This window comes from Canis lupus, chromosome 15, assembly GCF_011100685.1.
Source record: "Canis lupus familiaris isolate Mischka breed German Shepherd chromosome 15, alternate assembly UU_Cfam_GSD_1.0, whole genome shotgun sequence".
Classification (NCBI taxonomy): domain Eukaryota; kingdom Metazoa; phylum Chordata; class Mammalia; order Carnivora; family Canidae; genus Canis; species Canis lupus.
Window position 1 is genome coordinate 49017174 of NC_049236.1, and position 13508 is coordinate 49030681.

Genomic DNA, 13508 nt, shown 5'->3' on the forward strand with positions numbered 1-13508 from the left:
GAATGTTGCCCCATGTTCCAAGCCTATATTAGGTACTGAAACTAAAATAAGAAACAGAGCCTATTATAAAGGGCTCAATAGCTAATGTTTGTTTCCCTTAGTAGACACAAATAATTTTAAAACATTTTTAATGGATATAAGTAATTCTCACAATGTATCCGAGAAGGTAACATAATCCAGAATTTTAAAATGCAACAACATATCAACATCCCTATGTATACCATGCATTAATGGCTTGCCCAATGCATATAAGCATGTACCTATTATTATTATTGGCATTACATGAGGTCATACATTTAATCACTAATCCTTCCCAACATGAAGTGAATCATGCTCTTCACCTAGTTCAGTAAGCGCTTAATCAGCAAGCCTGGAGAAACCATCAATCCTTGCATAAAGTGTCCTTTTTCTTGCTCCGGGCCCATAACATGTGGGGGTCTCTAATTTGAAACTATACCTGGCATCTGGTTCTTACTTCAGGACCATATATTTCTTTACTCCTATCCTACAGTCCTCTCAAAGGGGACATCTCAATGGACTAATGACTAATCAGCCCATGATCACACATAACTGTGGTGTCATGCATTTGGTATCTTTTAATTTTTAGGGGGGAACTTGGTATCACTCAGCTGTGACCATAAAGGTCTCAACACAGTCAAATAACTTGTAGCAGGGCTTAATTAATATTATATACCAGCATCACATAACTTTAAGGTGCAATTCAGTCAATGGTTACAGGACATGCAAATTTACGTACACGTACAACATACACATACACATTGATGCCTATATCAAAGAAAAACAGCCTCTACTCTCATTAAATGACTGCTATAAGAAAAGTGATGTATGCAAACCACACAGACCATTATAAGAGACATTCTCAAGCCAGAATCTGTAAACTTCCCTAATTACACATAAAGTTTTATGGTCATATTTGTTTGAATTTCTCATGGTCAGATTCTCAAAATTTTGAGTCCACAGCCAAATAAAAATGTAAGAAGTCCTGACTCAAAATAACTCCCTACAATTATAAATCCATTTTTGGTTAAGTGTATATTACATGTGAAATATATATACATAAAAATACATATAAAGTGTACATTTATAGGAGGAAGTCTAAAAAGTTATGTGCCAAACCATTATCTTGGGAGGCATGGTAAGGGGAAAGATACTGGGGAATGTTCTTTTTTAAATTTACACTACTGTTTTCATTACATTATTTCTTCTCTTCTTTGCCCTCCCCTTTTATTGATACATGTAATTTACAGTGTAATTTTTTTGACTTTAAAAAACAGAAAGGACTGTTAATCTAAATCAATTTTCCTTTTTTTTTTTTTTTTTTTTTTTTGTAAATCAAGGTTTCCCCCTCTAACCTTCTGGGGCATACCTGAATTCTACTTTTTAAAGATACTTTTTTTGTTGTTGTTTTTATCTTCTTAATAATCTAAGCAAATCAATAAAAATAGATTTGGGTTACCTGGACTATGGATATGTAGAAGTGCTTATAGCTCTTATACAACTATAACCCAATCACAAATTAAAGCAGCACAAAAATCAATGAACTTATATTATTTATGACTGCTTAAAGTGAAACAGTATAACCTCTAATGAACGGATAAGACTTAGACTACCAAAATGTTAAAATGGCATCAATCCATGAAAATTATTATATACAGCTGATTTATTTTACCAATTATAGTGGCAAAACTTCTTTCATAATAACACTTAACTGAAAGTCATCTAATAGACTAGCATTTCAATATTGACTTAATATATAAAGCTAATTCTACATTGTGAAAATGTCTTGCTGCAGAATACTAATGTGATGATTGAAATATTGTTGGTTATATACAAAAAGGATGAATTCTCATGTAGTGATATATTATGTCCTGCATCAATGAAAATTTGACCTAAGTTTAAAAACCAAAAAAATGAAAGATCATGATATCAACTTTTTATTCCCCCAATGTTCCATCTTCAAAAGTACCAGAATCTCAAGATTTTTACCAAGGTCTATAACCAGTTAGAATAAAGACTACATTTACAACTTCTATACTATTTTACCACTGCTAATAAAACTAATAAAAGGATTAGAAGAGAAAGTAATATATGCATGCTTTAGACAAAATGAATATTAAGAAGACACCTAGCTAGAAACATATAACAGATTTTTAGAAATGTTAAGATGGCAGTAGAGATCTACAGTGCAGTAATTACATCAAAAGAAAATCTATAAAATGTTTAAAAAGTAGATAATTCCACTTCTACTAGCACTGAAACTGAGCATACAAAAACACACAAAATTTTAATTCTTTCTATGAGGCAGGTATAATACTGATACCAAAAACCTGCTAAATATCTAACACTGATTGGAAAGTTGAAAACAAACACAACCCAATTTAGCATACAAACAGAATGCAAAAATCAAAAATAAAACATAGCAAACAATCTGGTAGCACATTAAAGAAAAAAACCTATGGGGAGCCTAGGTGGCTCAGTTCATTGGAACATCTGCCTTCAGCTCCAGTCATGATTCCAGGGTCCTGGAATAGAGCCCCATGTCAGGCTCCCTGCTTAACAGGGAGTCTGCTTCTTCCTCTCCTCCCTGCTTGTCCTCTCTCTTGCTATCTTCTATCTCTCAAAAAAATAAAATCTTAAAAAAAAAAAAAAAGAAAAAACTTATGAGTACACCATCCTGGCATTATATTGACATACTTAATACATTTTAAAGCATACTATCAACTCTATTGCTCCACTTAAGGATGATAAAACTGAATAAAATTATTTATTAAAAAGGGAAAAAGTCCACAAAACAGAATTAACCTAATAATTCATTAAAATGATATGCTATATCTACTTCAGTTCAGGCTGTATCATAATTATGGGGAAAACACTGAAACATCTTTACTAAAATCAGGAACCAGAAAAAGATGCCCATTAGTATTTTTGTAACATTACACTGGAGACCTTACCTTATATGTAGAATCTAAAAACAAAAATAACTCCTAGAGAGAAGAATGCTTAAACACAAAATATCAGCACACAGAAACTTGCAATTAATAATTATTATTAATCAATAATAATTGAATAAGCTAATTCAATTATGTAAAAAAGCAATTAGAAACATAAAATTTGGAAATAAGAAGGAAAAACTACCAATATCTAGGTAAGATATCACTGCATACCTGAAATGCCCAAGAGAATTAAATGATTCTTTTTAATCTAACATCAGATAAACAAGACAAGTCATAGCAATTCTAAAACAAAAATTTTTTAAGTCAGTAAGGAGTGCGCTCTACAGTATTAAAATACACTATAAAATCCTCAATAGTTTCAAAAGTTTCACACTAATACATGAAATCACAGAATAAGAGGGAAAAAATAGAACATCAAGAAAGAGATAAAAAAATATATAGGCATTTAATATATGGTAACAGTGGCATCTCAAATCAGAGAAGAAAATTTAGACTATGTAGCAGATGATATAGGGAAAATTGTTGTCACATAAGTTACATTCATATCATGATTTATCCTAAGATATATTACAAACAAGTTAAATATTTAAATGTAAAATAATAAAACTGTGAAATACTCAAAGGAATATAAAGAAATTCCCTTTTAATCTATGCTTGGTGGACCTTTTCAACTATGAATCAAAAAATTCATAAAAGAAAATTTTCACAAATCCAACAACAAAAACATTGTTTTAAAAATTTCTGCAGGACAACACCAAAAATATCCATCATATATAAATCAAGAAATTGGTAAAAATGTGTACAACACAGAGAGTTGATTCTATAATATATGTAGAAATTCTACAAATCAGTAAGAAAAGAAAAACCAAAAAAATTCAAAAAATTGGGCAAAGGATATGTTCTCAGAAAAAGACAGACATATGACTAAAAAAATAACAAACTCATTCATAAAAAGCAGAAATATAAGTTAAAACACCAGGAAGAGGGATCTCTGGGTGGTGCAGCAGTTTAGCTCCTGCCTTTGGCCCAGGGCGCGATCCTGGAGACCCGGGATCGAATCCCATGTTGGGCTCCCGGTGCATGGAGCCTGCTTCTCCCTCTGCCTGTGTCTCTGCCTCTCTCTCTCTCTCTCTCTCTCTGTGACTATCATAAATAAATTAAAATTTAAAAAAAAAGCTTTCTACTCTCTTAAAAAAAAAAAAAAACACCAGGAAGAAATAAAAATTAAAACTATAAACCACAATGGACAATCTATGAAAATGACAGTAAGTCTAAACATTTGATAACACACTGTTAGGAAACAGACATATGTTGCTGATAGGAGTGAAAAAGAATGTTAAGTTAAAAACCAAAATATAGAACATTATAGATGTTAGCATTCGTATAAGGAAAGGGGATAAGAACATATAGTCCTATTTATATACAGGTGCAGGAAGAAATTCAGAGGATTTGCAAGAAACTAGCAATGGTTTCCTAGAAAGATGAGGAGGAGGTTAGAGGAGGACTTCTCACTATGTGCCTTATCATAATTTTTTCATTTTAAATTCTCTATAAACATAAAATTTAAAAATATTTAATGTCTTCTCAATAGAGGTTTTAGATAATACTAATATTACATGAGATTGCTAAAAAAGCACAAAGCTGGGCGGGGCGTAGGGGTTGACTGGGTGATGGGCACTGAGGTGGGCACTTGACAGGATGAGCACTGGGTGTTATTCTATATGTTGGCAAATTGAACACCAATAAAAAATAAATTTATATGAAAAAAGCACAAAGTTAAAAGTACCAAGAGCTATTCTTGTAAAAGACCTATACTTTTGGAATAGGAATAAGGAATGAAGAGAAAAATGAACCTAGAAGAACTATGAGAAATAAAAAGCTGATCAGACAAGCACAACGTAAGAAAGTCAAACAAACAAAAAAGAATTTCAAAATGGAAGGGTTGATCATCAATGTCAAATAATACAAAGATCAAGAGGTATGAAAACTAAAAAACAGCTACTGGACAGAATTATTAGATTATTAAAGATATGTAAGAGAACATTTTTAATTTATTTGTTCTAGGACTGGAGATGACAAGGAGAGAAGGCATGTTGCAAGACACTGAAAGTGTCAATGAGTGAGAAGGTAAAGACACCATTCCAGCAAAAAAATTGACAGAATGACACAGCAAAGTGAAAATGGAAGCTTGAGAATTCTAACAGCATTTAAACTAGGTTGCCAACACTAGGTCTATGATAATTAGACAGAAAAATATCAATATATCAACACTGAGAAACTACAACATACTTCCAAAAAGGTCAGTTGAGAGGGAGGAGGAGGAAAGCTCCCAACATATTAAATAATAACCTCATACAAAATAAAATATACTTTGTTAAAGAAAGCCACAGAGAGTAGTCATGATTATAAAGATCACCAATGACATTAAGTGAAAATAAGATGTTTCAATCCAAGCTACTCTTTGAACAGTGAGCTGCCTATTTCATACTTATTGAAGGCCTGGAACTGAAAAGTTCATGGTATTCTGGAAACAGGTATCAAGGCAGATCTCACAAGTAACAGAAGCGCATCATCTAAGGATCTTTTTCACATTAAGAATCCTATTAGAAAGAAAACACTAAAAGGTAATTGAATTTCCCTCAGTTATCTTCATCTCTGTCAGCTCCTGCTACAATAACTTACTCTCCAGAGCAGAGATAACTCAATTCTGTCCAGCAAGCATATGTTATGAATCTCCAAAGCAAACTTGTCTAAATCATTCTGGTCTTCTATCAAGGTTGGCTGTTGTTATGAACTCTGACAGAAAGCAAACAAATTTATTTTTATCTTTTCAATAATTCACTTCTTCATGCTTTGATGGAAGAAATCATGAGACAAATATATGCTCTGCAGTTATGTTATAAAGTCAGCTGAAATGGTTTCCATGACTTCAACAAAAAGACTTAATTAATCATTCTTAAATACAAAGGAAATTGTATCAATGTATAGAACTGGTAAATTATCTTAGTTTCAATTTGTTTATATAGTTATCTCTAACAGTTTGAGTTCAAATAAAAGAATACTATTAATCAGATGCTTTAATTATGATATCACAAATACTATTTCACTCTTTCATCCTTAAATAGCTTTTAGTAAAACATATTTTAGAAAATACAATACTAGGAAATTTATTTTCAAAAACAGGATCAACAATGTAACTTGAATATTAGTTCTCGCAAGTAAATGTATTTCCTATCTGTATTCTAAACCAGTCTTTCATAACAGAAAGAAAAAAAAAAACACTAAAAAAAAAGTATAGTATCAGAAATTCTGAGTTTCTTAATTTAAAATAAAATCTACAGGGCAGCCCGGGTGGCTCAGTGGTTTAGCGCCGCCTTCAGCCCGGGGTGTGACCCTGGAGACCCAGGATCGAGTCCCATGTTGGGCTTCCTGCATAGAGTCTGCTTCTCCCTCTGCCCATGTCTCTGCCCCTCTCTCTCTCTCTCTGTTTCTCTCATGAATAAATAAACAAAATCTTTAAAAATAAATAAATAAATAAAATACAGTAAAATCTACACAACACCAAGATTATTTGAAACACAAACTAATCCAAATTCAAATAGCTGATGAACATAACTATTTTAACCCACATAATGAAACATTATAAAATTATATAAAATTATCTTTATATAAAAACAATGTATATAAATGTTTTGTGTAAATAGATTTTATATAAATACAAGTTTATAAAAAATGTATATAAATATAAAAATGTAAAATAAAAAGCATGCAAAATGTATATAAATAGATATTTAGGTAAGCATATAATGTCTATATTTAGGTAGGCATATAAATATAATGTTTATATTTGTATATATTATATATATAGATTTATATGTACAGAAAATATCTTAAGCAAATATATGTATATATTTATGTATATAATACATATTAAGTTTTTATAAGTTTATATCAACCTATAAGTACTTTTAAATATAAAATAACATTTACATTATAAAATTATATTAAAAACTCAAAATAAAAAATCTTACTCTTCACAATACACTTCTTACTAAGGTTTCATTAATCATTTTATAGGAAAAAAAAAGACTCAGGTTCAACAAATTTTTCCCAAGACTTTCCAATTAATAAACCTGGAGCCTAGAATCTGAACATGTTTTCTAAGTCCACATTCCTGCTATAATACTATTAACACAGTGTCAAATTTAGGTTACCCTTAAACACCAAAGGGAAACTCAAAGAATATAACCAACAACGTTCCTTGAAATTTTTTAATACGACGTGTGCTAACCTGTATTTTATACTCCAAATTGCCTATTACTTCATTTCAAGCATAATAAACATTTTTGGGACACCTGGGTGGCTCAGTGGTTGAGCATCTGCCTTTAGCTCAGGGTGGGATCCTGGGTCTGCGGATTGAGTCCCACATGAGGCTCCCTGGGAAGAGCCTGCTTCTCCCTCTGCCTATGTCTCTGCTTCTCTCTCGTGCCTCTCATGAGTAAATAAATAAAATCTTTAAATAAAATAAATACTTTTTGGACTGAGGAACTGTAATTTAAAAGCCACCAATCATAGTAATTTGAAATATTATAATGTATCACTTCTGCTAGTAATAGATAGAACATATATTTCTGCATTGGCCTTTCTCACTGAAATTAATCCTTTACATTTCCACAGAAATCAGCATTCCCATTTTTCATCAGAAAAAAATAAAAACCAAATGTGTAGGTTATAATGAGCATTCATTTACTGAATAATTATTTACTGATCACCTGCTTTGCATCAGGCAACGTGCCAGGTACCACGTGTGTAGATAGATAGATAGATAGATAGATAGATAGATAGATAGATAGATAGATAGATATGTACCCTCCAGAAGCACAAAGAACAGAAACAAATAATCACACAAATAAGTATATAATTGCAAATAATTAGTATATACTATGAGAAATTAGAATAAAATCCTAATTCAGACTCACATTAGATGGTTGGTATGGGCAGAGGATGACAGCAAAAAAGGCTTTTGTGTAAAAGTGACATTAAAAGGTAAATCTGAAAGATGAGTAGAAGTCAGGATGAATAAGGCAGCCAGGGTGGCCCAGTCGGTTAAGGGTCTGACTCTTGGTTTTGGCTCAGGTCATGATCTCAGGAATGTGAAATGGAGCCCTGCATCAGGCTCTGTGCTCAGTGTGAAGTCTGCCTTGAGATTCTCTCCCTCTCCCGCTGCCCCATCCCTGATCATGCTCTCTCTCTCTAAATAGACAAAATCTTTAAAAAAAAGAAGAAAAAAGAAAAATGAGAATGAATAAAAGGATTTTGTGACTACAGAGAAAGGTAAAAAGACTACAGTACCTGATAGGATATGGAAGGGATAGGTAGAGGACAGATTATAGTCTGTGGATCATAGGAAGGATTATAGGTTTACTCTTCAGTGCAAATAGAAAGGTACTGGATGGTTTTATGCATGATCAGCATAAACATTCTAATGTTCCAAAATGACTAATTTTCTAATGTAGAAAATGAAGGAAATATTGGTGGCATAAAAAAAAGACCAGATAAGAGGTTACTACTTCAGATGTTCTGGACTACAGATGTAATACTTAAGAAATAATACTGATAACATATAATAGTACTGATAACATATATTTAGATGTATAATAAATAGAACTGGATAACAGATATGAAATGTTGGGGTAGAAAAAAAAAAAGGGTGATGAGTGATGCATGTGACCAAGTAAGTACATGGAGCTGATATTTACTCAGATGGGTAAAAAAGGAGAAAATGCAAGGGAAGAATTTCAATTTTGCAAATTCTCCAAGAAAAATGGGGATGTTTATAAGAAATTTCAAATGGAGGTAAAGAGTAAATAGTTCTATGTAGGTCTGGTAAACAGAAAAGTCACAGTTTGATATACATATGATAAAGTTGAAGATAATAAATTTAGACTAAGAAATGGGGGAATACACTCCTCAAAAATAGAGTTAAAAAAGAAAGCTTGTTTTAAAAGTATGAAGACACATGTTAAAAACATTCCCTGCTCACAGAAAAAGCTATGATCTAGCCCAAGCCCAGCACTTGATAACAGGTAGTAAATACAAGTCAAAAAGACCTACTCAATATCCTACTTCTTTTTCAGACAATTAGACCTCATCATTATATATTGCATACATTATTTTGGCCCTAAAAATGGTAAAGAACAAATATTTTATTTTATATGGTAATCTATCTTCACGTAACAATAATGTGAGGGGAAGATGCATACTCAATAGTTAGAAGAAAAAGGCCTTTGTTTATTAGAGGTACATTTTTAAGAGTCTGCTTAATTCAATGTTAGGTTAGTTGGCTAACACATGCTATTACTAAGTCTAACTTTACACTTCTATCTCCAAGACTGAGAGATAAATGCCTCTCAAAAAAAGTGACTTCATGACCACAGATTGACCACTAATTCCAAAGAATTATTTCACAAATAACTTCTAGATGGAAAATAAAAGCCATAATGAAAAGGAAAAAATTGAATGTTTCACTATAATCCCCAATGAAAAGGCAAGTGCCAGGGATCCCCGAGTAGCTCAGTGGTTTAGCGCTTGCCTTTGGCTCAGGGCGTGATCCTGGAGTCCTGGGATCGAGTCCCACGTCAGGCTCCCTGCATGAAACCTGCTTCTCCCTCTGCCTGTGTCCGTGCCTCTCTCTCTCTCTTTCTCTCTCTGATGAATAACTAAAATCTTAAAAAAAAAAAAAAAGAAAAAGAAAAAAGAAAAGGAAAGGCAAGTGCCCTATCTAAGCAGCTCACTAACGAGAGGTCAGTGATAATATATATTTTATCTAAAGAAGTCAGTTTGTGGTTAAATTATGGCTTTCATTTATAGCACACCAAACACACTGAAGTGGAAAGTAAAATCGAAGAAGTTAAATTTTTCAGTCACAATAATATAACTTTAAGAACTGCACTAAAGACAGCACTTGCCAGTAGGTCAAAGCAAAATGTCAAGTTCAGTAAGATTCATTACTTTCAAGAGAATATGGAAGAATAAGTAACTATAAAAGTATTTCATATATGGTCAGCATTTGTAAAAATTGTATTGGAGGGGGGCCTGGGTGGTTCAGTCGGTTAAGCTTCTGACTTCAGCTCGAGTCATGATCCCACGGTCCTGGGATCGAGCCCCATATTGGGCTCCTTGCTCAGAGACAAGTCTGCTTTCCTCCCTCTGTGATCTCTCTCTCTCAAAGAGAAAAACGTTGCTTTTAAACACATTCCATGTAACTTACTATTAAACTCTACTACAGTAATACTACTGGGGATATCAATGAGCCAAAGTAAAAATTATTTGTGCAGTGTAACCAATATAGGAAGAGACATGATAGTATCCATAGAAGGTCTTTAAAATGGCTCCATATCACCAGTCTCTTCTCAACTAATGCCAAAGTTTACCCATTTGTGTTAACAAAGTTTAAAAATGTACTCATTAACAAAGTCCATCATTCTACAATGACACTTTATCTAGCCTAGGTTTTATCATTAAGGAAAAAAAATAATTTTTCATTCAACTTTTTTTTAAGATTTTATTTATTTATTCATGAGAGAGAGAGAGAGAGAGAGGCAGAGACACAGGCAGAGGGAGAAGCAGGCTCCATGCACTGGGAGCCCGATGTGGGATTCAATCCCGGGTCTCCAGGATCACACCCTGGACCAAAGGCAGGCGCTAAACCGCTGTGTCACCCAGGGATCCCCTGATCAATAATTTCTTAGTCATTATCTATAAGGAGCACTATTGACTATACGGATGGAGGGAAAAATGAGCATGTTGCATTTTGGAGTCCTATTTCCAAGAGAAAAAATTCCTCACAATTTTTCCTATGAAAACCATCTCAGGGACGCCTGAGTAGCTCAGTGGTTGAGCAGACGTCTGCCTTTGACTCAGGGCGTGATTCTGGAGTCCCGGGATCGAGTCCCACATCAGGTGCCCCACAGGGAGCCTGCTTCTCCCTCTGCCTATGTCTCCGCCTCTCTCTACACAGAGTGTGTCTCTCATGAATAAATAAAATCTTTAAAAAAAAAAAGAAAGCCATCTCAGAAGTTCATAGAATTACCCAAAAAAAGATAATAAATAAAATAACAAGTCCAAGAAATTGTTTTTCAAACTTTGTCTTTGCAATAATTAAATGAGATAGACTTTAAAGCAAATACTATAACAAGAAACAAAGGAGAGCATTACATAATGATAAAAGGATCAACCCAAAAAGAGAATATAACAACTGCAAATATCTATGCACCCAATACTGGATCACTTAAATACATAAAGCAAATATTACCTGACATAAGGAGAAACTGATGGCGACAGAACAATAATAGGACCCTCTAACACCCTACTTATACCAAAGGATAAATCATCCAGGCAGAAAATCAACAAGGAAACTGTCTTTGAAGGACACATTAGACCAGAGGGACCAAAGAGACATAATATTTCATTCAAAAGTATCAGAATATACACTCTTTCCAAATACACATGGAATATTCTCCAGAAAAGATCATAAAGTGATCCTCAATAATTGAATAAGACTGAAATGAAAACATGCATCTTTTCCAAAAACAACAGTATGAAACTAACAATCACAGGAAAGATTTAGAAAAAAATATGAACACATGTACAATAAACTACATGCTACTAAACAATAAATGAGTCAAGTAAGAAATCCAAAAATCCATGGAGACAAATAAAAATGAAAATACAAGTCCAAAATCTCTGGGATAGAGAAAAGCAGTTCTATGAGGGCAAAGTGTAACAATACAGGCCTACTTAAAAATTATAAATAAATAAACAAGATAAACTTTCACCTAAAGAATTAGAAAAATAACAAACAAACACCAGGCATATAGAAAGAAGGACATAAAATGATGGGAGCAGATAAGTGACATACAAACTAAAAATATATATATATAGAAAAGATTCATGAAACCAGAGTTGGAGCTATGAAAGAATAAACAAAATTCATAAGTCTTTAGGCAAATTCATCAAGAAAAAAGAAAAGATCCAAATAAGTCAAGTCAGAAATGTAGAGAATAACTGATACCACAGAAATACAAATAATTATTTAAAAACTTAGAAAAAATTATAAAGCAACCTGAAAAACAAAAAAAAAAAAAAATGAGTTAAGTTCCTAGAAACATACAGTCTTGCAAACCTAATCAAAAATAAATAAAAATCCATTTTTACTTATTTATTATCTGAACCATTTAGAGTAACAAAATTAAATAGGTTATCAAAAAATACCAAAAAATAAAATAAAATTCCATGACCAGACAGATTCACAGATTTATTCAACCAAATATTTAAAGAAGAGTTAATAACTACTCTCTTCATGCTACTACAAAAATAGAAGACAAAGGAAAGCTTCCAAATACATTCAGTGAATCCAGACCAAAACCAAACAAAAAAAAAAAAGAAAACTACAGGCCAGTACCTTTGATGAACACCTATATAAAAATCCTCAATAATTAAAAAAATAAAAATAAAATAAAAAATATATAAATATAAATAAATAAAAATTAATTAATTTAAAAAATCCTCAATTAAATGTCAGTAAAACCTGTGCAACAATACATTTAAAAAATTATTCAGCACAATCAGGTGGAATATATTGCAGGGATGCAAATATGGTTCAATGTTGGCAAATCAATCAACATGAAACACCATATTAAAGAGTGAAAAGTAAAGACTGTATGACATCGCAATAGATTCAGAAAAAGCATTTGACAAAATTTAACATCCATTTACAATAAAAACACTCAACAACCTGGGTTTATTGGAAACATAACTCAACATAGTAAAGGACATATATGAAATACTCATATCTGACACAATACTGGTTGGTAAAACACGGAGAGCCTTTCCTCTAAGATCAGGAAGAAGAAAAGGATGCCCACTCTCACCACTTTCTTTCAACACAGTATTAGAAGTTCTTGCCACAGCAATCAGACAACAAAAACAAAGAAGATGCATTCATACTGCCAAGGGAGAAGCTAAACTGTCACTCTTTGCAGATGGCATGATACTACATATATAAAACCTAAAGACTCCTCCAAAACACCATCACAACTATTCAATACATGAATTCAGTAAAGTCGCAGCATACAAAATTAATACCCAGAAATTGGTAGCATTTCTATATACCAATAACAAAGTAGCAGGAAGAGAAATTAAGAAAATAATCCCATTTATAGTCTCATCAAAAAGAAGACATTACAGATGGCCAAAGACACATGAAAGAATAAAAAAAAAAAAAGAATAAAACTCCTAGGAATAAACCTAACCAGGATGTGAAAGACCTGTACCCTGAAAACTAAAACACTGATGAAAGAAATTCAAGATGGCGATAAAAGAAATTCATGGATTAGAAGATCTAACACTGCTAAAGTGTCCATACTACCCAATGCAATCTATGCATTCAATGCAATCCTTATCAAAATACTAATAAGCATTTTTCATAAATCTAGAACAAGTAATACTAAAATTTGTATGGCACCACAAAAG

The 13508-nt window shown here is 32.5% G+C and overlaps 1 protein-coding gene across 11 annotated transcripts in view; it reads right to left on the reverse strand.

The window, feature by feature from the left end:
* Positions 1-13508, reverse strand: part of LRBA (LPS responsive beige-like anchor protein) — a 722446-nt gene that overhangs the window by 380946 nt on the left and 327992 nt on the right. The gene's annotated exons all lie outside the window — the stretch shown is intronic.